The sequence below is a fragment of the Zalophus californianus genome, chromosome 11, assembly GCF_009762305.2.
Source record: "Zalophus californianus isolate mZalCal1 chromosome 11, mZalCal1.pri.v2, whole genome shotgun sequence".
NCBI lineage: Eukaryota > Metazoa > Chordata > Mammalia > Carnivora > Otariidae > Zalophus > Zalophus californianus.
Window position 1 is genome coordinate 63745498 of NC_045605.1, and position 24740 is coordinate 63770237.

The 24740-nt window shown below is 53.9% G+C and overlaps 1 protein-coding gene across 4 annotated transcripts in view; it reads left to right on the forward strand.

The window, feature by feature from the left end:
- The window catches only part of TUB (TUB bipartite transcription factor), an 81681-nt gene that overhangs the window by 33718 nt on the left and 23223 nt on the right, over positions 1 to 24740 (forward strand). The window lies entirely within an intron of this gene.

Genomic DNA, 24740 nt, shown 5'->3' on the forward strand with positions numbered 1-24740 from the left:
AACATTTTCTACTTGTAGTCTTTTTGTTTTCTTTTTTTTTTTTTTTACCATACGTCTTTAATGCATCTGTTACATGTTTTTGTGTGTGACGTGAGGGGGGGAGAGAACTTTTGTCCCCCCAGGTGGATAGCAAGTTGATCTGGAAATCATTGACTAAATAGTGCAACATTTCGTCGGCATTTTGTGAGGCCATCTTTAGCATAACCCAATTTCCTCTGCAGATGTGGGTCTGTTTCCACATTGCATTGGTCCGTGGGTCGTTCCCCAGCCCGTGCTGAGGTTTTATCTCAGATTCGTAGCTGGTGTGCCAAGTCCTTATTCTTTTTCTCTTGCACATTTTCTTGGTTATCTTGGAAAATTGACTTATTTTTCCAGATGAATTTTGTAATAAATTTGTCCCATTGAAAACAAATCCTACCGCACTCGTGATTAGAATGGCATTGAATGTGCACATTGATTGGACAAAATTGCAGGACCATAGGGGAACGGAGGGGAAGTCTCTTTTTATCGTGGGTGTTTGTATAGGTGAGATTTCAAGTTTGTTTTATTAGCATTTTAGTGTGTTCTTTTGTATGTCTGAGAAGCTTCTTGTGAAGTTTCCCAGGATCTGTTCTTTTTTCTATTGCTTTTGTAAGATCTCTTGATGTTATCTTTTTAACTAGATGTTTCTGATATGTAGAATTATTTAGCGTCAGTGTGTCAGAGCTAAAAGGTTCAGAGTGTAGCCTCACCGTCCCTGTGCCCCGGGGACACTGACACCAGGGGATTAGGGACTTGTCCCACCCAGAGATGAGTCATGGCCAAGCCAAGTCTGGAGCCCAGACTAGATGCACGGCCTGTGTCCCCTGGAAACTCCCCAGGCTAGACAGAGGGAAGGACTTGTAACTCGACAATCGGACCCAACCGCTGTTGCCATGGAAACCTGAAAGCAGTGTTTGCTGGGAGGACCAGGGTGTGGAGTCCAGAGAGCAGGCTGCACTAGGGTGGGGCCGGCCTGGGATGGCCTGTCTCTGGGCCCAAGTGTGTGTGTGTGTGTGTGTGTGTGTGTGTGTGTGTGTGTGTGCGTGCGCGTGCGAGAGAGTGCGAGCCTGCATGTGCACAAGAGTGAGAACAAGCCCACACTTTCTAAAGAGCGAGGTGCCTGCCCCACTAGCATCCTTCCAGGCCTGAATTACTCCGGATCATTGGTGGGTGGTGCTGTTAGAAGGGGCGACGTGCCATTGAGATGGCCTCCGTGTGTCTGCCAGGGCCCAGGCTGAGGCCGCCCTCACAGTGAGCTGGAGGTGCTGGTCCGAAGTGCCGGCATCTGCCTGGCATGGGCCTTGGAGCCCGGCTGGCAGCTGCTGGACCTGGACGCTGGCTCCTCCTCCCTCGGATGATGGGGTGGTCCAGGAGAGAGGCCCCCACCCAGGCCACACGGACACCAGGGTGCCGGGAGCAGACATGGACCCCTCCCCCCAGGTCTCACTCTGCTGCTGCTGGGCCAGGAGGCGAGGGCAGTGCAGGAGTACAGGACGGTCAGAGGGACTGGACAGGCCCCGACCTTCAGATGGAGCTGGGAGTTGGGACAGCCAAGGATAGGATGTGCCTCTGCCACGGCCTCAGTCTGGCAAGATGCAGGAAGGGGACATGCCCTGGGGTTCTGAGAGTATCTGCGGGGTTTGTAGTTGGGAGTCCTGACTTCCCTGTTTACCTTCCCACCAGGATCCCGTGCCTCTTGCCTTCTGGTCCCTTCCATGAGGCCAGGAGAGCCTGAGCTCAGCATTCACTGCACCCTGAACAAGGCCCACATACCCCCAAAGAGGCCTTCTCTTGCTGGGTGTGGGAGGAGCTTCCAGAAGCAGGTGGGGCTTCTTTGGGGGTGGGGATCTGGGGGAGAGCAGCGAGGAGGGGGGGCTGTAGAGCCCCCCCATGGTGACTGAGGCTGGGCCTAAGGAAACCAGGGTGCTGATCCAGCAGTCCTTGTCCCCTCCCCCACCCCGGCCGTCTATTCCCCCGGGCCCTTGCATCACCGGCCAGAGTCTGACCTCCAGGGAAGCAAGCTGTCACCCCAGGGAAGCTCACTCAAGCTCTCCCACCTCCTCCTGCCTGGATGCCCCTCATGCTCTTGGGTCCAGGGGTGGGTTTAGGGGCTGGCAGAGGGGTCTTCTGTCTCGGAACATGGGGGTGATATGGGAATGTGTTGAGTGTGGGAGCTCAGTGGATGGGGCAGCATGTGTGGGTGCCTGTGATACACGAGTGTGGAGAGACCTAGAGGTAGGCCGTGGCATATAGGCAGGTGAGGCGTGTGTCTATGTTTTGCAGAGGGCAGGAACTGTGTGTGGTCTGTCTGGAGTGATGGGGGCCGTGTGGTGGGTAGGGTAAGGTATCCGCTGCTGCGTGGCATGCCTTGAATTGGGGGGTAATAGATAGTTGGTGGGGGTGTGCATGTGTGAAGTATGTGAAGGAGTTTCACATACATATGCGTGTATGAGTATTGTGTGGTGGTTTGGGTGGGTGGCTGATGGGTGTGTGTGTGAGAGACACAGCTAGAGACAAATGGGCACGTGGAGTGTCTGAGGTAATATATGGGAGGCAGCTGTGGACACGCAAACTTGTCTGTGCGTGGTGGAGGAGGGGCCGACCTGTCAGTGCATGTGGTGTGGCTTGGAAGGAGGAGGGCAATATGTGGCTTCAAAATATGTGCATGGTACCTGTGAGGTGCTGTGTGTATTTGGGTGTATTTGAGGGAGGTGATGCACGTGAGCTAGCGCATGGGTGCGCGGAGCATGTTGGAGGAGAGTTATGTGGGCATATAATCCTCCCTACACCTTGAGAGATGGTGGCCATGATTTTCCCCAAAAAAGATGAAGAACCTGAGGCTCACAGAGGATTCCATCTCTGGCAGCCCACAGCCTAGACTCTAGAGGGCAGGGGCCAGGACTGACCCCTCTGGTGGCCCGGTGGGTTATGGCGGGTCATGTTCAGTTCTGCTGGGTGACTGGACTGAAGCTGGTCCACGTGGCCTCAGGGGCAGTAGAGGAAAGTTGTTGTAAGTCAGTTGTTAAATGTAGCTGCTATTAAGACTTGAATTGTGTAAACTTAAATAAATTAAATTTAAAACAACGGTGATAAATACACAAAACTTACCACTTTTTTTTTTTAACTACATTTGACTCCACCTGTGCTCTTGAGGTGATTCATGTCTGTTGTATCCGAGTGGTAGAAATACTCTTCCCAGCTCCGCATTGTGTCACAAAACTGGCCAGAGAGGGTGTATTTATTTGCCCTAGTCAGGAAATGCTAATGAAGACTTAATTTATTTTGTTGATTGTTTAGACAAGAGTCGTGCAGATAAACTTCAAAACTTGTCCCCTGTCTGAGGCTGCTATGTGGTATTCACTTGTGTTCAGCGTAGCTCTCTATCACAAAATATTGAAGAAATTATTCTCCCAGTATTCATAAATGATTAACCAAGTCAGCAGTCACTCAGATCACTGATGAGTGAGTGAAGTTCTGACATATTTTCCTTGTTTTACTTTCACCTTCTTTGTTAAACGAAAATACCAACCATCATTCAAGTTGGAACGATGCTTATTTGTCACTGCAACCGTAGGTAGGCTCCAGATAAACAGTGAGGCAAAAATCAATGACAACATTGATTTCTGGGACAATCAACTGGCTGTGTGGAATTTTTATGTGTAAATTATGTGCCATACATCCTTCAGATCAGTAAAATTTATAATAAACTTATGTATGTATGCCTACAAACGTCTTTTTGGAGAGCCGGGTGTTAAACATCGCTGTTTCAAGCTCGCACTAGGCCCTAGTTACCCACAAGCCCCGACAGGCCTCCTTTATCCTACAGGAGGGGAGGTGAAGGAGGGCAGGTGCAACGTGCAGAGGCACAGAGCAGCTTCTGGGATTTCCAGAAAAGCTGTGGCTTGTCAGCAGCTCAGCTGTGACTTCCTCCTGGTCCCAGGCCAGGTGGTCAGAACTCATCTGGCACGAGTTCATTCTGTACTGGCTACCGAAACCCCTTCTCTGTGCCCGGTGCTGGGGATTCACAGGTAGGGGAAGACGTGCTCACTGCCTGCATGGAGCTCACGGCCCAGAGGAGGAGACACCCAATCACAGCCGGTTACTCCCTGGAGAGTGGGGGGCAGGCAGGTGAAGCCTTGCCCAGCTGGAGAAGGATGGAGGCTGGGGCAGGGAGAATGGACGTGTTCCACCTGCAGCAGTGGTCCTTGGCATTGAATGCACAGCCCCCATGGGATCTCTGTTAAAAATGCAGAGACTCTCTCTTGACCGGTCTGGGCAGGGCGACTGCCCGGGAGTCTGCAGCCTGCTACGGGATGGGGAAGCAGGTGGCCCTCAGGCCACGCTTGGAGAAACATTGTTCCAGCGAGACGAGAAAGATGAAGTTGCATTGGGAGGTCAGCGTGGCTGGAGCAAAGCAGAGTTGGGCAGCCTGGTGGGGGAGGGGAGGGCAGAAGTGGGGCACAGGGGGGCAGGCGGCAGAGGCAGGCAGCTCGCACTGCCCCGCAGGCAGCATGAAGGGGGTTGGATTCTGTCCTGTGGAATGAAGGGGCCGTCGAAGGATCCTTGTCAGCAGACAGGTGACAGGCTCAGATTGACTTTGGAAGGTGTGTGCTCTTGGAGGAGGCAGAACTGCACGTACGGAGCCCCAAAGAGGCTGGGCTAGAAGGAAGGGGAGGTCGGGTGGATCTGCGCTTCTGGGCTGGTGATGGAGCGCACAGCAGGGCCCACAGTGTCGCCCGAAACGGGAAGAATAGTCGATTGGAGGGGTAGACATCCCGGTTTGGGCCTGGAGACTTGGGGGTGGTTCTGGAGGAGCTCCCAGGAGGTAGATTTGGGAGTCCCTGCAGTTAGGTTGGGGAGCTGTGGGAGTGGACAGCTCACCCAGGAGAACACAGAATGAGAAGAGTCTGAAACAGCTGTCCAGATTTGGCCCCAGAGGGTCGGGAACTCTGGTGTTGGTCCTGGTCTCATTTCTGGAAGGGGTGGCCCAGTTGCCAGGTCTGTCCATGCAGGAGAGCCAGAGAGTGGGCTGGAGAGGGTTGGAGTTCAGAACCATGGGCGGGCAAGCTGGCTGCCTTCAGTGAAGAGCTGGAAGCCACCATGGTTAGGAGTCGTGGGGCCCTGTTTCTGGCTCCAGTCCTGGTTCTGCTACCAACTTGCTGTGTGACCTTTGGCAAATCACCACTCACTCTGGGCCTCGGCTTCTTCATCTGCGAAAGACAAGGTTGGACCAGACCGGTGACTTTCCCAAATGACATTTGGAGCCCTGGGGTCACCCAGAAGCATCCCCAGAGAAGCGCTGGGGGGGAGGGGAGTGGCTGAGAGCCTGGTACTCCAGCCCCTGCCCCACCCCCAGCTTCACCCAGAGCCGCTTGCTTTTCTGTTTTCCCTGTTGGCTTCTGGCCAAAAACCACTGATCCCAAGTCTGGGAAGTCTTGTCAACGTAGACCCTGATGGAGACGAAAGAGTAATAAAACACAGTGAGAAACCAAGTATCCGCTTATGGACACTGTGTGGGCCTCAGTGCCCATTTCCCACGTAGCGGAGTCTCAGTCGCGCCCACAGTCACAGGTCCCCGCTCTGCCTGCCCGTAGGTGATGGCGGTCGTGGGTGCAGCCTGGTTTGCTTCCTTCTCCTGGCTGGCGGGTCACCAGCCTCCGCCATCAGTGTGTTGCAGGTGGGCTCCGTGTGACGCAGGCCCTTCTCTGCTGCTCCCAGGCCAAATGCAGTGTGAGGCTGCCTCCTTGTCCCTTGCTGTTCTCTGTCCATGGTCTCTCCAGAGAGCACAGGTTCTCAGACCAGGACACGAAACCCTCGGGTTCTTCCCCAAGCCTGACCTCCGTGATGGTGCCCGCTGTGCGCTGGAGGCCTCAGCAGGGTAGCGCCCTGGCTGCCCTCCGGCCCCACCAAGCTCCCCCAGACATCCCTGACAGCCAGGCACTGTGGGCAAACTGGAGGCAAGGCTGGGTCCAGACCGGGGTGTGGGAGGGCCACGAGAAGGGAGGCCCCGGAGTGGGAGCAGGGTGCCCTTCCAGTACCTCTGGAGGGAACCCAGCATCCCCTCCCTCAGGGCAGGGCCTCCAAGCTGTGGAGGGGCAGCCGGCTCTGGCCCTCCGCGGTGAACTCAGAGGGTCACAGATCCCCACATGCCTTCACCCCAAGCTCGTGTCCCATCACTGGGAAGGTTGTTCTGTCCCTGCCCCTACCCCCCAAGGGATAAAGGGATAAAGGGCACATGGGGGCTCTTGCTATCCTAGGAACAGTTTGGGGGAAGATCTCAGCAGAAGTGGCCTCCTCCCTGTCCTCTCTTCAGTGTCTTAGATGGGCTCAGAAAGTTTCTCCAAGGCCCCGAGAGGAGCCCCCTCCAGCCCCTCCCTGGAGTCCCTCCCTGTTCCTCCCCCCGTTCTCTGGGTTCCCCAGGACCGCAGAGGCCACTTGGACCGGCTCTCACTTGGCAGGGTGGTTGCGTGGGGGCAGGGGTTACGACTCTCGGTGTTTCCTGACAACAGGCTGGGGGACTCGAGCACCAATGTGAAGCTGAAGAGTGTCGTGGAGACAGGGGGCAGTGAGACCGAGTCTGTCCAGGCCATGCCTGTGGCCGGGGTATGGCCCTGGGCCTGGGGAGGGTCGCTGTTTGAGAGGAGGACGCAGCTTTATAAAATGACTCCGTAAGTATGGCCCGGGCAGGCGAAGCCATAGGCCCCCAATGCCCACCCCGCCCCGGGGACGTGGGCATGGACCAGGAGCACCGGCAGCAGGTGCCCCTGCAGCAGGCAGTGGGGGACCCCGGAGAGCTGGGAGGCCACTGGTGTCAGGGAAACACAAGAGCTTGGGCAGAGGCAGAGGCTGGCTCTGGGCCTTTGGGGAACGAGGGAGCCCCCGTATGCTTAGGGGCCTGTGGCGGACCCTCCCCAATGTCCTAGGCCATCAGGCTGAGGTCTTCCTTTGAGCAGTGTGTGTGTGTTTGCACAATGAGGGGCTGTGGTCTCTGCCAGGACTACTGACTTCACAATACCCAAATTAAAAACCCTCTGAGCTCAGGAATCCAGGAATGCAGGCCCATGTCTTCTTTCTTAGGCAGCAAAATCTCTAGAAAAGTGATTTGCTTCATGTGAACCTCTGGGAGTGTTTTAAAAAATACATTCCAAGGCCCTACCACCAAAGAGTCTGGGATGGGGCCCAGGAATCTCTATTTTTAAAGCCCCCTGGTGAATTTGATAGACAGCCATAGCTGGGTGAGAAAACCATTGCTGTAGGGGGACGCCTACCCTGGGCCAGTCTTATCGGAGGCGTGTGGAAGGCCAGGCCTCTGCCTGCAGTACCACCATTAGGTCCTCCTCCTTTGCCCCTTACAGATGTTCTGACCGTCCAGAATCTCACGCAAGGGGAAGACCCAATGTGCTCTTCAGTAACCTCTTCCTAGGCCACAAGAGGCGAAAGAATGGTGAACCGGGTGGGCCTGTGAGGCAGACTTAGGAAGGAGAGGGTTGCAGGCCCAGGAGCCTCAGGAGGAAGGGTCCTTGCATCCCAGAGTCTGGGGTTCAGCATGCTCATGGCACCCGGGGCCACCCCAACCCCTGCACTGCCCCATCTAGCCCCACGGGGGAGCCTGGCTCAGGCTGTACAGATATCACAAGGAAGAATAGGGGTCAAGAGAGTGGACTGCTTGGAAGGCAGGCGTGCCAAGGAGAGTTGTGGAGTTTTGTTGATGGAATTGCTTTTTAACATTTTTAATGTATTTATTTTTTTTTTAAAGATTTTATTTATTTATTTGAGAGAGAGAGAATGAGAGATAGAGAGCATGAGAGGGAAGAGGGTCAGAGGGAGAAGCAGACTCCCCACTGAGCAGGGAGCCCGATGCGGGACTCGATCCCGGGACTCCAGGATCATGACCTGAGCTGAAGGCAGTCGCTTAACCAACTGAGCCACCCAGGCGCCCCATTTTTAATGTATTTAAAAAAAAAAAAAAAAGAAGCCACTTAATTTAAAATGACCCTGAAAGCCCTCATCATTAACATGAAGGCTCGTGACTTCACTGAATTGACATGAAGTGACTGCCTGGTGCAGCCGGAGTCTGAGTTGGTCTGAGCCTGTTCCTTTCCCCTCCTGTCCCACCAGGCGCGCCTCCCCTCCACCGGACACCACCCCCTTCCCCACCTCCTGCCCGTGGAGCAGCTGAGGTGCTCGCTCGACCCAGTTCGCTGCGTCAGTCCCCAAGTGCTGAACCTTTGGGCTCCTTCCAGTTCCTCGCTATTATAAATATCACTGCTATGAATATCTCTGTACAAATTACTTTCTTAGTATTTGACTGGGAAACATTCCCCAAGTGGAATTACGAAGTCACAGGGCATGAGCAATTTTGTAGCTCTTGTCACATGTTACTGGAGAGTTCTTCAGAAGCACTGAACCTGTTTACCATGACACCAATTATGTATGGCTGTCCCTCCAGCCCTCCAGTATGAAGGGTCATTGTTTTTCTTTATGTGGAGCTGTATTGTTGGCTTTGGGTTTTCCCCATTGCTGTATTAGGCAGGAGGGGTGCTGCCAGGTTGTTTTCAGCATATATTACGGTAATGACTGGTGACGCCGGGCATGGTCTGAGGGACCACGAGAACCTGATGGGCATCATTTGCCCTGCAGGGATGATGGTGGGGTCAGCTCTGAGCCAAAGCCTGGACCAGGGCCAGGAAACAGAGAGTTTGCTTCTCTAGGCTTAGTGCACAGCCCCCAGCAGTAGGCCAGCATGCACCCCAGGGCCACTGTCCCAAATGCTCTGATCCTGAGTGTGCTTGGGAAGCAGAAGTATTTGACCTGGGGAGAAGGCTGAAATGAAGGGGCAAGGGAACCCCGTTGGCCCCATGCTCGTCCCTGGCCCAGCACGCTCTGCTGGGGGACAGCACAGCCATCTGCCCAGCTGTGGCCTTCTGGGTACACAGATTACGATGTTGTGCTTGTGCCTGTGGACATGGGGCGAAACCAGATCGGAGGCTTTGTAGTACACTTAGCTGTTGTGTCGGTCCTGAAGATCCTTAGGGGAGCTGCACCAGAGTTTGCCCACTGCCTGTCAAACCAGGGTTTGACCAATGGGCAGCTGGGGAAGAGCAGGAGTGTGTACTGAGGTCTGGGCCCTTGTGTCTTGGCTGAGGCCCAAACATGGGGAGTTTGGAACAAGAAGGGCCTTACGGAACATTGCCTTGAGTCAGGGTCCGAGACCGTGGTCTGCAGATAGTGCAGAGAGAGGACATCAGTGCAATCCGGGACTCAAGACAGAGGTAGTGAGGTTCAGAGGCACAATACCCAGTGCTGAAGTCTGGATGCCACGGCTGCTGCAGGCAGGGCTATGGGGCACCCTCGGACCTCAGAACAGACAGACCAGAAGAGGGCAGAGGGTCCAAGGAGACGTGGCTGGTGGGCAGTGGGAGCTAGCAGAGCAGAGTGACGTCACAGGGTCAAAGGACTCCGAAAACTTGAGAACAAAGAGATAGATATGGACCTTCAAGGGTATTCTGGGCAGGATGGAGCAGGAGGGCAGTTTGTAAAACCAAGGGGATCTTAAAGTTTCTGTGCTGGGGGAGGGTAGGGCACAGGCTCAGTCTGTGGTGCAGACAGGAGGGCCCAGCCTCTTGGAGGGGAATTGGCAGAAGCTGGGCAGGGGATCCACATTCCACCCCAATGGCTGCATTTGCCCAGCACTCCTGTGTGCAGAGGGCAAGCCCAGTTGGAGAGCATTAGGTTGAAGGTGAAGCATGCCTGTCGTCGGGTAGCAGGGAGCTCTCCTGGGCCCACCTACATCCTCCAGGCGTCGGGCAGGCTGCAGATCACCTTTCCCTCTCATTCCTGGCCTGCTGCTCATGGGGCCAGCTTGGGTGGGGCTGGGGCAGGCGGGCTGGGGCAGGTGGCCGCGGACAGAGGAGACATGGTCGGTGCCCCAGGACCCCCAAATGGCGACCAGACAGGGTTGAGACATGGCTGGGTGCAGCAGAACTATGGACTTGACATTGACACAACCTGTCCAATCCCAGTGCTACCCTGTGGCCTCAGTTTAACATCGCTGAGGCTCGGTCTCCTATTGTGGAAGATGGAGATACTCAGTATAGTGTGGCTGAAAAGAACACGGGAAAGTGCTCAGCACAGATAGTTGTTGCTCAGTAAACGCCTCCGCAGGTGTCCAGAGCAGGGTCGAGTGGTTTCTGTGGCTGCTGACATCTCTGTGCACCTCCGAATCCTACCGATGTGGGGAGTTTCTTTCTGCGACCCCAGAGGCCAGCTTGGGGTTTGACAGACATGGCCCGGGGCGTAGCTGTGGTTAGTGCTCTGGCTGGTTCCGTCTGTGCCTGATGGATCGTGTCATCCTAGCACTGGCTGACGAGGAAGGGCCCAGTAGGAAGCTGCCCTGAGGTCCCTGGGACCCATGGGTGTGCCAGGGACGCTCAGCCGTTCTCCTCCCTCACACAGGGGGTCCTGACAGAGGCAAGTGGCAGCCAGTGTGCACAGGCACCGGGCCGAGTTCTCGTCTGGCACCCAGCAGGACAGCCTTGTCCCTGCAGGAGCCATTACCGGAGGCTGACAGCACAGACATGAGAGGTTCGGGGGGGCACCGAGCCCGGGGCAGGAGTGGGTGAGGATGGAGGAGTCCAGGGGAGCTGGCCCTGGGTTCGGTGCCTGGACAGGCCAGCGACCTGTGCCCTGGCCCTGATCCCAGGCCTGGTCCCTCTGTGCACAGGGGTTGGACCTTACTCCCTTCTGGGGGCAGGAGGACCATGCAAAGGATGCAGACACTGGGGTAGAGTCAGGCCGTAGCTGCTCCAGTCTTCCCCCAGGGCCACCTGCTCTGGGCATCGTGGCTGTGGGGCAAGAGGATTCTCGAGTTCTGAGTCCCATTCTGTCCCCTGCAAGCTGAAACCTGGCACACTCTAGCCTATCTGATTCTGAGTCCCTTTCCGGAAAATGCCCTCAAGTATCAGGCCCTGTGCTTGTGTTAGGCATGCAGCAGGGGGCAGAGTTGGACCTGGTCCCATGGAGTTTGTGGTCTAGGAATAATGCCGGAGGTGTTTGGGGACTTCGGCCTTGGTTACAGAAGCACTCTGAGATGGCATAAGGCTGCCTGCATAAGCTCAGCCCTGCCGGCCATACGGTCCTGCACCTTGCAAATGGCCGGGGACGACCCAGGATCTGTCTGCGCTGCCTGGATCCCCAGGGCAGCCCCCCTCCGCTCCCCAGCGTGTGCACACCCATACACACCCACACACACCCACACCCTGCCATCACAACGTGACGGTGGGCCTCCTTGCTCTCACTCTGTTGCTGATGTCCTTGACCCCCTACAGTCTTTTCTCCTGCTTTTTCATCTGCTCCCCATTCTTCCAGCAGCTGGCCTCAAAAGCCGCTGGTCTGTCGACGACCCCACTAAGTCTGACACTAACTAGGTCCTGCCCCTCTGGCTTCTGCTTCTGGCTCCTCCTTCCACCAACAAGATTAGTAACACTCACTCTTGACTGCGCACTGTGGCGCAAGCACAGTGGGATTGTCGGTGAGCTGGTTTTCCCCCCAGTTTCCTTCCTGCTCGGCCAGCGTCAAGGAGAGCACCTCCAGGGATCACACAGCCCTGGGTTCGGCGGCCCTGCTCCTTACTAGCCATGCCGGAACTCGGGCAAATTGTGTCACCTTTTGGAACCTGTTTCCTGATCTGTAAAATGGGAACCTTCCCTGTAGGGCTACCCTAAAGATGAAATGAGACCTTGCATGTGCAGCTTTTAGCACACAGTAGGTGTTTAATACCTGCTAGCTTCTGGTATTACTTTGTGCCTCATATTCAGAGTAGATGACTGGAAGAATTTTGCTCATTTATTCACTCAGCAAATTTGTATCAATCTTCTGCCCTGTTCTAGGTACTCTCCCAGGTACAGGGGACACAGCAGGGAGCAAAAGAGAGAAATGCCTGCCCTCAGGGAGTTCAGATTCTTCCTGTTTCCAGAGCTACAAACTGGAGCCTCTGCCGTGAGCCCTCCCCTCCTCCCAGTCTGCATTTTCGCTGTAGGACCCCCTGAATTTCCGTCCTCCCACTGCATTCCCAGGAAGGGTCCCAGTGCCCTGCAGCCCCACCTCACACGTGCGGCTGCCCCCCATCACTGTCTTTACCACGTGTCACAGCATCACCGCCTACCGAGTGCTGGCCCCATCAGGCCCTTTCGTGTATTAAGTCATTTCCTCTCTCGACATGCAAAGAACATGAAAGAGTTCCCATTATTTGCAGAGGAGAAAACTGAGCCCAAGCTGGTTAATAAACAGCCCAAGGCCCTACCGCTAGTAAAGGGCCGAGCCAGGGGGAGAAGCCCAGGCAGTCTGGCCTCTGAAGCCGTCTCCAAAGGCTGGGCTTTTTCCTAGCCCTGTGCGACCCTGCCTGGGGTCCTGTGGGGTCGCCTGGACCCCTCACCCAGTCCCCTTCTCTGCCACTGGCCGGGCCACTCTGGCCTGGGCTACTGAAGAGCCCGCACACCAGATCCCTGCTCCAAGGGCTGCCTGTGAGCTTCTCCCTCATGGGGTGGAACTGTGTCCTGTCATGTCCCCAATGCCAGCAACCCCCGGGGACTTCCCACTGCTAAGAGATCCAAGGCCAAACACTCGGCTGGGCACCGAATAACCTCCCTTTCTTCCCCCCCCCTCAATTCCTGCTCACGGGTCCCAGTCACACCACCCACCTCAACACACTCCTGCCTCCCATGTCTCCCCCGCTACCTTTATAAACTTCAGTCCAACCTCAAAGGCCATCTCTGCTGCAGAGCCCTGCCTGGCCCCCGCCCCAGCCAGACTCCACCGCCCTCTCCCCTAGACCCTCGACTTCCCTCCACCTGGGATTACCCTTTGTTGCGTCTGCATCCACCCATGCCTCGTCCTCCACTGCCCTGCGGTCTTCACCGGCTGGTGCCATGTCTTATCCATCTCCGGGCCCCGGTGACTGCCAGGCTGCGTGCAGAGCGAGCCTCAACACTGAAATGAACGGAGCCAGCCTGCTGATTTGGGGCAGGGAAGGGCCGGACGTCTTTCTGTTCTCCCATCCCGTCCTGCTGCAGAAACAACCAGAAAGGGTCAGATCCCGGAATGGCTGAGCGGGAAGGCCCAGTGGAGGTCATCTGTGTCAATCCTTTATCTTTGTAGTGTTGGCCTGAAGCCCTGAAAGGGGAAAGCCTGGGCCCCGGGGGAAGGCTGCGACTAGAGTTCAGACCCCAGCCTTGTGCCCCGAGTCCTTCTGCTTGGCTGATGGCTCTCTCTCTTCTTTGCTCTTCGCCTCTGTAAGCTGCTTGCTGGGGTAACAACAATTACCGTGACTCAGCCCTCGGGCTCCCAGCTCTGCAGCGGCCTCCTCCCCTCCGGATCACCGCGTGCACCCTCCACACCTTTGTGATCACAGTTTCGCATTCTCATTTTCTTATTTCGTATTCTTTTTTGGTAACTGACATTTAAATTCGGTCCCTGTGGACAATGGGGTGAATTTCTGGGTCGCGTATGTTCTTCCCTCGATGTTTCCTGCGTGATGCACGCCCATCACCACACAGTTTTAGTTGTGGTAGCTTTACAATATATTTTACTATGTGGTGGGACTGGTCCTCCTCTCATTAACCATCATCATCAGGATTTTCTTTTTTTTTTCTTACCGACTTTTGTTTTTTTCTTCCAGAATATTTTTACCTGGATTATCTAGAGGAATTAAGGGCCGTGAATAGTTTATCCCAGGCTGCCCTAATCGTCGGTATTGTCAGAGGTCTCTTAACGCTGGGCTCTGAAAACAGAAGAGAGGCCCGTTGATGGGGAGGAGGGGGTGGGGGAAAGAGGCAAATAAGGAAGTAGCGTCACCAGCTTCCCGCTCCCCACTCCCTCACTGCTGTCTCCAGTTCTGCTGTCCCAGGACCGTGGCTTTCCCTGCGACTAGGACCCCTTGAGCAGCTTCGGGTGTAGGGGGCAATCCGGAAGCAGGCCCGGCTCACATGTGCTCCGAACGGGCACGGTTGTGCCCCGCTGCATTCCCACCTGCCAGCAACGACCCAGGCTTCCTGAGGAGTCCATCTCCACCACTAGATCTTCTTGCTTTGGTGCAAGGGTCTGCCTCTCACTGCCCACTCTCCCAGCCGGTTGTTACCTCAAAAATACCTTACCTCTTCTTAGCCTATTTACTCCTTAAAAATGCTCAGTTGAGGTACAGAGTAGACACCTAATTATAGCACTGACCCAACCACTCTGTGAGACAAAATTCAGGAACCCTGGTGACTGACGTGAGCAAGTCAGGGTGGTCCCTTCAGCTTCCTTCTCACAGAGCCCACATTCACAAACTGGCTTGCTCACCTCCTTTCTTTAGATCATTATCTGAGGGAACCTTATGAAATCCCTGCACTTTATCAAGCTTCAGGGTCCCGTGGTATTTTGCTTTGTACTAAATGAAATGTAATCTCGAGGGGCGCCTGGGTGTCTCAGTTGGTTGAGCGACTGCCTTCGGCTCAGGTCATGATCCTGGAGTCCCGGGATCGAGCCCACATTGGGCTCCCTGCTCGGCAGGGCGTCTGCTCCTGCCTCTGACCCTTCCCTCTCTCATGCTCGCTCTCTCTCTCTCTCTCTCTCTCTCATTCTCTCTCTCTCTCAAATAAATAAAATAAAAAATCTTTTAAAAAAATAAATAAATGAAATGTAATCTAGGAAGAATTACTGTCTTTAAAATAGTCTTCTTATCACATAGGAATATACTAGGAATCTCCACTTACTCATGTCCTTTTTCTAACTCTCAAGTATTTTATCATTTCCTTCATATGAATCACAAATAAGTCTCATTAATATTATTTTAAAGCATTTCACACATAGTCTTGCCATTGTAAATGAAATATCTTCATTTTCATTCTGGAAAACATTATACTAATAACAGAAATGTTATTGGCTATTTTCTTTTTATCTTTTTATCTGGCAACTATCGAACTTTCTGATTCTAGAGGTTTTCTCGTTGATTCCCTTATGTCTTCTCAGGATCTCCCATACAGTGTGTCACTTACAATAATATAAATTATGACTCCTCCTTTCTAATATAGTAGATTAATGACTATTCATCAGTGTTGCCCTCAGGAACTTTCTAAAAATACAGGTAGTTGGGCCCATTCCATCCCCATGGAGCCACAGCCTTGGGCTGGGCAACAGGGCTTGGGACTGGGACTGGTGGATTCCAGACTAAAGAGATGGCACCTGCAGAGCTGGAGAGGGTGTGAGCACGGCTTGTCTGAAGGCGGACCAGTATGGAGAGCAACGTGATTGGCTTCGGAGACACTCTAAAATGTTTGGTCTGTAAGCAAGGGAAGTCAGGGAAGGATTGGAAGCAGCAGGTGCAAAGGCAGATTTGAACGGTGAAGAGATCATTCTTGCCGCCATGTGAGAAGAGACTGCAGGGCGGCCAGAGGGAAAGGGGGCGCACAGCATTATGTAACAGCTAAGTCATCCATCTCCTCCTTGTGTCCCGGGTGCTGCTTCCAGTGGCTTGTGTGTATTAACTCTCAAGTCCCTGGGCACACAGGTGGTTTGTGGCACAGCCTGGTGTGGAACCAGCAGATCTGGCTCGAGTCCGCTCTGAAGCACCACAGGCTGTTCCATGCCACAGGTGGAGTAGTTGGGGCCATGGTGGTAGCCTTGGAGGTGGGGAGAAGGGGACCAATTAAAGAGATACTTAGTGTTTCATATCAATGGGACCGGCTGAGGGATTGGATACCAGGATGGGGGAGATATCAAGCTACCCGTTTTCCCACGTGTTTGTGGCTGTTTGGAGTTTCTCTGGGACTTGTCTGTTCACTTTTCCATTGGGTTGTTCTTATGTGCACATCACGTCTACTCTTTTTCATGGGGAGGGAGGGAGGGAATTCAGACTCCCTTGCTAGGGTGCATTCTGCACCTTCTGTCTGTCTTCCGGGTGTGTGACTGGGTAAGGGATAAGTCTCTGCTCATCATACCTTGCTTGGGGGGTATGAGAGCAAGGTGAGCCTGATCTGAGTGTTCTCTACTCTGCTCTCCAAAGGCAGTTGGGGCAGGAGGTAAGAAATGCATGTCCTTTTCATGTAAATTGTCTGATGAGGCTCTAGATAATGGAACTCTAGTGATCTTGGGGGCCCTAGACATCAACCCCCCCATCTTATAAATTGGTATGTCGAGGCCAAGAAAACTGGGACTTGCCTGCTGTCACATGGGCGGCTGGGGACTGACACCTAGATCTCAGGTTCCCCAACATCCAGACCTTAGTGGCATCTTCAGTGCAAGGGAGGGTGTGGCCAGCAACATCCAAAAGTGTCTGGCTGCCTGTCCTGGTGGGGGGGCCGGGGAGGATCCTGCTCTGTGTCACAGCTGAGAGGTGGGGTGGGGCAAAGCTGAGAACAAGTTGGTGGAGCCAGGGGAATGGGTACAGATAGCTCATGAAAACCAGACGGGCTGTGATGAGAGTATGGGGAGCTGGGACACATTACAGAGACCTGGGGGATTTGGGAGCAGGTGGTCAGGAGGCTGGGGCAGAGCAGGTGAGTGATTGGGCACCTCCTAGCGTCCCACCCCCTGCAGAATGGAGACCTCCGAAGTCTATTCGAAGGGCGGGCCCGGCTTGCCCAGGGAGACCCCAGAAGTCCTGATGAGTGTGAGGGCCAGGACAGGGCCAACTGGCCTACGATGACCAAGTCAGAATCCAGGGCCTTGTCCTGCTGAGTGGAACCCCTGTCCCCAAGGTGCCCCTCCCCACCAGCCTCCAGGTGTTGGGGTCAGGAAGGCGCGGGCAGTGGGGAGGGTGGTGCCTGCTGAGGAGACGCACAGGAAGGTGGGCTGTGAGGGGGGGGGCCGGGAATCAGAGAGGCAGAGAGGTCCGAAACAGCCCGGGGTTGGGGGAGGGCAGAAGTGGGTGCTGCCCCGCCCCGGGCCCACCAGCCGTCCGGCCCTTCCTTCATCCAAGGAAGCCTGGAAGGGGCTCCACAGGGCCTCCTCCCTGTGGCAGAGCTAGGCGACGAGGAGGGGTGGGTGGCCCTCTCCTCCCTCCTAGAGCCCAGGCCCAGGAGCCGCCCCTGGGACTTCTGTCCCCCTCCTCAGCTGAGCCGGGGGCTCTGAGGCATAGCGTTTGGTCGGGACCGAGTAAATCCCGGCTGTTGTGAGAGCCGGAGCGCTTCTGCCTCCCCCTGTGTGCTGGCTCCTCGGGGTGCTGGGAGCAGGGAGATGATGCAGCACTGCCTGGCACGGCGCTCGCCCGGGTGGAGGCTCGCTAGGTGGGGGCTCTCACTGCCATCCTTGTCACCTCTCCATGGCGCTTCCGCCTTCCCGCACAGCAGTCACGCTCCTTCTCTCCGTTCAGCCACTCACACCCTGCGCGGTAGGCAAGACGTGCGTTGTCCACTTCACGGACGAGGAAACTGAGGCAAGTCTGGGCCGGTGGTCCCTGGCCACCCAGTGAGTTGGCAGCACAGAGAGGACAAGAGCTCCTCTCCTACACCTAGCGTGTTTTCACTCTTGTGTATTTCTTCTATAAAATACAAGACTTTTATCCTTATTTCAGAGTTGAGCAAGCCATAACTGTCTTTTGTCTCGGGCTGCAAAGTCAAAATATCCGAGAAATTTAGTGCTGGGGGAGGTAGGCTTCAAGATGGTTCCACCCCCTGATTTCCATGAGGCACAGAGAGGATCTCTACTCACTCAAGGTCACATTAGTGACAGAGCCAGTACTGGAACCTGGGTCTGGTGTTCTTTCTTCTATACTCACTACTGTTAGAGGTGTTGGAACTTTTATCCCCATTTCAGAGATAGGAAACCTGAGCCAGAGAGGCAAAACTATTGACCTCAGTCCCATAGCACTGCCTTTCAGGACGCTGCGTCCTCAGTAACCTGGTGGGGCTAGTCTGATATTTATGAACCATCCTCAGCAAGAAGGAAGGCCATGGAGTGAAATATTGGTATATTGGGAGTAATAAACTTTGCAATAGTTTAAATTGCATTTCAGGGTCTGATTCCTCTTGCTAGAGAGATGGGTTTATGAATTCAGAGTAGGATTGTTTAAAATGTATTTCACATTTTAAATAACCAAGGTTTTCTTAGGTGAAGAAGAATAACAGGTCAAAAACGCACACTCATAGGCTTTTCTGAAAGGTTACAAAATAAAATGTTCTTTGCTGGAGGATATGAAGGCACTGGCTCTTTGTTTGACAAAGGAGAGGGCTCTGCTAGATAAATCCTGCATTATGAACAAATGACAGCTCTGTCTCTCTCTTCCTGATCAGCTTAATTCCTTGTTGCTTATCTGCAAATCCAATAATGCTGGTAAAACAGACCCCTCCCGCAGGCTGAGCACAGGGGCCTGGCGGCTCCTCAGAAGCCTTTTTGTGTTTATAACCTCAGCCCCTGCTCCCTGGAGAGCAGGGCCTAGAAGCTCTGTCAGGAAGTGGGGGGAGGGGGGAAGCGGGGGGAGGGGGGGAACACTTGTCTGGGAGTGACAGCTTGTCCAGGACTGGGCCACTGAGCGCCCCGCCTCCCCGTCCAAAACTCAGCCGATTCTCAGAGTGGAGCCGGGGAAGGGGGACACGGGGCAGGTATTAAGATTCAGCATCCTTCCCCCACATCCCCTGTGCCCCTCCAAGATAAATAACCTGGCCCCAAATTGCAGGCGTTTCCAATGCCCGCACACATTACAGTGTGGCACCTGGGGGTCGTCTTGGTGATAGATCATGCTCCGCTAGGTGCCTAAGGAGATTTCAGCTGCACAGCTTCCAGAATATTTATTTACTTACAAAACCCACTGTGCATGGACGGTACTTACTGTCCCTCTCCCACCCACGGGGGCCCAGGGGTGTCATCTGGGCTCTTTAGGGGTTACTAGGCCCTCACAGGAGCCGAAAACCAGAGTTGTGAGGAAGCCAGCACCTGGGACCAGGATCCACCCGCAGAGAGGATGGGGTCCTCGGGTGGCCTAGCTGATGGCACTCGACTGTGTCTCTCTCCCCCCAGGCAGCTTTTTATGAGCCCACGCACGCATGTGCCAGCACGCGGAGCTTCCTCAGAGCACATCATGTCCGGTATCGTATCCCATCTCGTAAACCTGCTCCCTCCCGACCCCCCGCTGTCGTTAAAACCTCCCTGTAAAGGATGCCTAATGATCTAGTGTGTGAACACAGAATGCTTCACTTAAAACCAAGTCCCAAATGATAGGCATTTCGTACCCCCTACTCCTGCCGATTTCTCCCGTTAGAAACGGTTAGAAAGTGGTGCCGACGATATCTTCGTAAACTTTTGACACCATTGCATGTTTCCCTTGGTCAGGTTTCTAGAACGGGAATTAATGAGTCAAAGGGCTAAGGTTCCCATCATCTCGTTTTCTCTAGAGGATGCAGTTAAGCCTGTGGCTCTAGAACTCTCTGGTGCCCGAGCTGGAATTTGAACTCTCCCACTTATTATCTGTGTGACTTCGAGCAGGTTATGTAACCTCCCATTTCTTCACCTGTAAAATGGGGATAATAATAGTACCTACCTCATAGTGGTGTTGTGAAGATTCAGTGAGCGGAGCCATGTGTAACTGTTAGGTTGAACAGGCATGACTCATGAGATGTAATCATAAAGCAAACTTTATGTTTGTCTCCCACGGTCTCTTCAGTTTTATTCTCTGGGACTGCTCCCCCCCCCCCCAACCTAGATGAAATTGAGGGTAAGTCCCATGACTTCTCTGGTCATTTCCAGGTAACCAAAGGTTGTCCTGTCAGTAATTCATACGTCCTGTCTATTGTGATAAAAAAAAAAATCTTTGAATTTCAGGTTTACACCAACTCTTCTTGCCCATCACGGTGTTCTGTGAGCCAGCTGCCTGCTGGAGAGGGTCCAGCTTGCAGTTCTGACCCTTTCCAGGGTCCAGTGGGAGGGGAGGGAGGGGAAGAAGAGAGGAGAGGAGCAGGAAAATTCTTTCTGCCCCCCTCCTCTGGGTGCTTTTTGGGGTTCTTGGACACCACTCCATCGCTTGGGCTGTCTCCATAAGCTCAGCTCCCTTGATGCGGGTGATCCTTGCTCCCCATAGCTCCACAGGACACTCTGGTTGCTTTCTCAGGCCCTGGGAAGCCTGGGCTCATCCCCTCCCCACTGTCACCTCCTCCCACAATGGGGCCCTCTCGGCTGAGATCTAAGATAACAGCATCTGGCCCTCATGCTGGGACCCACACTGGTCCACAGGAAAAGCACACAGACCCGACCCTGAAGCAGCAGAGCCCTCTCAGCCAGCAGGGCAGCCACCCTCCCCCTGCTCTGCGGGTTGGCAGGCCTGGATCCGCTGCCTGTGCCCCATGGACCTCAGGACCATCCTAGGGAGTTCTCCTTCAAGCCTCCCTCTCTGGATTTGAGGCAAAGGCCACGTACCCTTCCCTGCTCCCACAGAGGGTCCACTGGACCCTGAGGCTCTCTTGCAAATTCCCCTTAAGCCTCTAACAATTTAGAGGTAGGCGTCGGCTAATGGTACAGACCCGGGTTTCCTCCCCCTCTCTTCCAGGTCCTGTTTGTTCGGGGTCATCCCACCACACTCGGCAACGCGTTATTTATTCACTGGGCGCCTCGACCAGAGAGTTGCATTTCGTCACGCTCTTGCCCATATTTGCTTTGTATGAAACCCGGGGACGAGTGCCTGGCCCAGAGCATGCACTCAACCAGTGACGGTCGTGTGTGATCCCATCCACAGGCCCCCCACTTACACGCAGTCCGTCACTATTTCATTTGGCTTCATCCCAATTTTATGTTTTCTTTAGACTATGCTTGTGGTGGTGATGGTGGTGGTGGTGGAGATTTCAATTTGCTATTATCTCCTGCAGTTATTTGGGAAATAGGCATATTGCTTTTAGTTCCGCCAGTGCTTACCCTACATTTTTTCAAATACATCAGTAAGCCTATTTATCTCCCTTGAGTCAGGTAGAAACGGGGCAGTGGGCGTCATATATTCTGCAGTTATTTAAGTGGAAATTTTGGCGGGCACTATCTGGCCACCATACATATGCTGCCATTTTGCCTTCATGTCTGCTCAACAGCTTTGAAAAGGCACTGAGCTCTGGTTTAGGGTCTGCTCATGCCTGTCCTGGACTTTCCCATGACCCAGCTAGCAGTTGTCCATACGTCTGGCCTTGTCTCCTTCTGTCCTCCGTTTTGCTCCCAATTATATCTTTCTAAAAGTACACCTGGGCAGGTTACTCTTGGCTTAAAACCCTTTAGTGGTTCCCTGTTGGTTATAGGATAAGATTCAAACTCCTCAGCCTGGTGTTCAGGGTGCCATGTGACCTAGCTCTACCTTAACTTTCTACGCCCTTCTCCTGCCACGTGGAACCACTCACCCCCGTGCTACCACACGGGCTTGCATTTTGGTTATCAACTGCATTGGTCACATGTTCTCATATCCCCGTGCCTTTGCTCACGTCATCTTCTGTGTCTAGAATGCCCTTTGGTAGAAGAGCCCAGCTCAGAACCGGGCCGGTTGTAGAATCTCAGGAACTGGAAAGCTCCCCGCTTCCTTTCTTATCAGTCTGTCAAAATCCTACTCATCCTTCAAGGACCAATTCAGATGTCATCTTCTTCACTCTCAGGGCAGATTTGTCCTACCCCGACTTCCCTCCCCCCACCACCCCTAGCCACCCCTCCTCTGTGCCCGGAGCCCTTGGCACACCTGTGTTGTAACCCTAGCACCTGGCTTCTCTGCATCTCTCCCACCAGACTGAGAGCTCCCTGGGGGCAGAACCGGGCGGGCCGCCTGCCAGAGCCCTGTACGGACCTGCGGGCCCCGGGCGAGTCGAGTCCTTTGCCTTCCTCAGCCCCGAGGGAGGCAACACCAAGCTCTGAGGTGGGGCAGCTTGGGACTGGGTGCCAGATCTGGATAGATATTCACTTATTATTCATATCCTGTTGCTTCCAAAATTGATTAGAGGTGGGCCACACTCAATTCGACTGTTAAATTAGAAACTGAAAATTGAAAATTCCACATGAAGTGGCAAGGTGCCGAAAGAAGTGCGAACCTTCTTTCTTGGGTGAACTAGTCTTGCTGAGCGGAGCTTGCACTGGGGTCTTCCAGCTGGGGTAGCAGATGGGAGGGTCTCCTTCGGCTTAAACTCTTGCACTCCCCTCAGAAACCATGGCCATGTTTGAAAATGCCTACAAGGTAGGGGCGCCTGGGTGGCTCAGTCCATTAAGCGTCTGCCTTCGGCTCAGGTCATGATCCCAGGGTCCTGGGATCGAGTCCTGCATCGGGCTCCCTGCTCGGCGGGGAGTCTGCTTCTCACTTTTCCTCTGCCTGCCATGGGCGCTCTCTCTCTCTCTGTCAAATAAATAAATAAATATAAATCTTGAAAATGCCTACAAGGCAACAAGGAGAATTTAAGTCCACCCTTGCAGGATTTGGGCAGGTGGTGAGGCAGGCGTTGGGTTTGCTATGTGGCGGCACATTGGTAGCAATCACCTGGTTCTGCAGGCTAAATCTGAAAAGCTTAGGCCCTTTCTCAAGGGTCACCCTATAGCACAGCTGTATTCTAACCATGGCCTAGTACAATCTACCTCATGTGGCTTTCTGGAGTGGCCTTTTAATGGAAGCCAAGGGCATACACTTAAAATGTCAACTAGGGAAGCTTTTTTTTTTTAAGATTTACATATTTGACAGAGAGAGACAGCGAGAGAGGGAACACAAGCAGGGGGAGTGGGAGAGGAAGAAGCAGGCTTCCCGTGGAGCAGGGAGCCCGATGCGGGGCTCCATCCCAGGACCCTGGGATCATGACCTGAGCCGAAGGCAGATGCTTAACGACTGAGCCACCCAGGCGTCCCCAGGGAAACTATTTGAGCAGGAAAACCCATTGCCAGTTCTGAGTTGAGTGTGAACACTTACACACCCCTTAGAACTCACAGAAGCACATACTGAGATCCTCCCCATGCCGTCCAACAAATGTTCTTGTGCAGATCCATCCTGCAAGGACACCTTATACATACACGCTCATGCACACTCGTGGGTACACGGCACACAGTCCCACTGGCTCCCACACATGCCATGGGCACGTGCACAGCCTCTGCAGGAAGAGACATGGGGAGCTGTCTTATTTCTGCACCTCACTCTGCCTCCAGATTTTGCTCTCTCAGGACAGAACCCAAAGTATCTATTTAATAGATTCAATTACTTTAGGCTCCTGAGACCTTCCAACTTGATTCTGATTGCTTCAAGGTGTCAGATAATTTGGGAATAAATGGGGAAGGCATTCACATCCTTGAAGGGGTAGTCTTCCAGGCTCTACTCAGTCATCACTGAAGTGGTAGCTGCAGATTGCAGTTTGGGAAAGGGTGGTCTGGAGGGTGGGACCAGCCTCTTGTTGCTAGGCAGGGACACAGGGCTCTGTCCTAAAGGAGAGAGGCCTTCAGGGTAGTGCTTTGGCCTCCAAAGCAGGGGCCAGTCCCTTTCTGCTGACCTTCCTGGGAACCCAACGGGTGGAACCGAGGCCCATGCCAAGTGTCCCGGCAGGCGAGAAAACAGCCCTGCTTTCTGTCCCCTGCACCTCACTCTGGGGTGATTTCTTTTGTCTGCCCGCCGTCCGCTGTGACAGTGATAGCTCTTAGAGGTTGATAATCAGAGGTCACAGCCTTCAGGGACCGTTGATGCTGTGCCAGACAGAGATGGATCTTTTCTGTCCTGCACTCCAGAAACCTGAAGAAAGAGACCGGGTGTGTGGCATGTGGCATGAACCGTGCTAGGCAGGAAGGAGGCTAAGGACAAGGGCTGTGGGCCCAGACTGCTGTGTGGGAATCTTAGCTTCACCACTGAACAGCTCTGTGACGTCGGGCAAGATCTTTGCCTTCTCTGTGCCCCAGTTTCTTCTGCTGTGAAATGGGTATGATAATAGCATCCACCTCCTAGGGTGGCTGTGAGGATGAAATGAGTTACAGTGTAGAGAGCACCTGGAGCTCAGCAAATGCTCCAAACATTTTGGTTATTGTTTTTAATAGTTAATGGGGAAGGCCAGGCCAGGCCGAAAGGCTGGGAGAGTTCTGGGGTGGGGCGTCCTGGCTGTGGACCTAGGGCAGCAGGATGGGGCCCTCTCTCAGCCCAGCTGGTTCTTCTCACACTCTCCCACCCAGTCATGCAGTCCTGATGGCCTATTTTGCACCACAGGGACCTGCATGGTTGCAGGGTGTGCGCGCTGCTGAATCCAGGGTGCACATGAGGACACCCACATGGAGTGTGGAGACTGTGCCCCTCAGCAGACCCCCGCCCAATCACCTGTTCTCTCCTCCCCAGCTGGGGATTCACTATCCTTCACCTCATCATGCCATGGCTGGCTTTAGAGTTGGTGTGAGTCACAGCCAAGACCTCCTCAGCACCCAGAGACTTTAAGATGACCTTTTAAAAGAAGTTTTTGCCTCCTTTTAAGTGTGGCCCCTAGAGCGAGCTTTGGAGGACAGAGACCCTGGTTCCATTTCAGCTCTATCTCTTTGTAGCTTTATGTCCTTGGGCATCTTAGCATTACTGAGGCTTTATTCTCTGGAAATAGGAATAAAATACTTGCCTCTCAAGGCTGTTGTGGAGCTTAAATAATATAAATTTATAAGGGCTGGGAATGCAATAGTATATGTTACTCTTCTCTTGACTGCTACCGCTTAGAGGGGAAAGACCCACGGCTTTGAGAAAGCAGCTCCTTACTAAAAAACAAAGATTCCCCTGGGGCCTGTGAGGAAGGGATGTG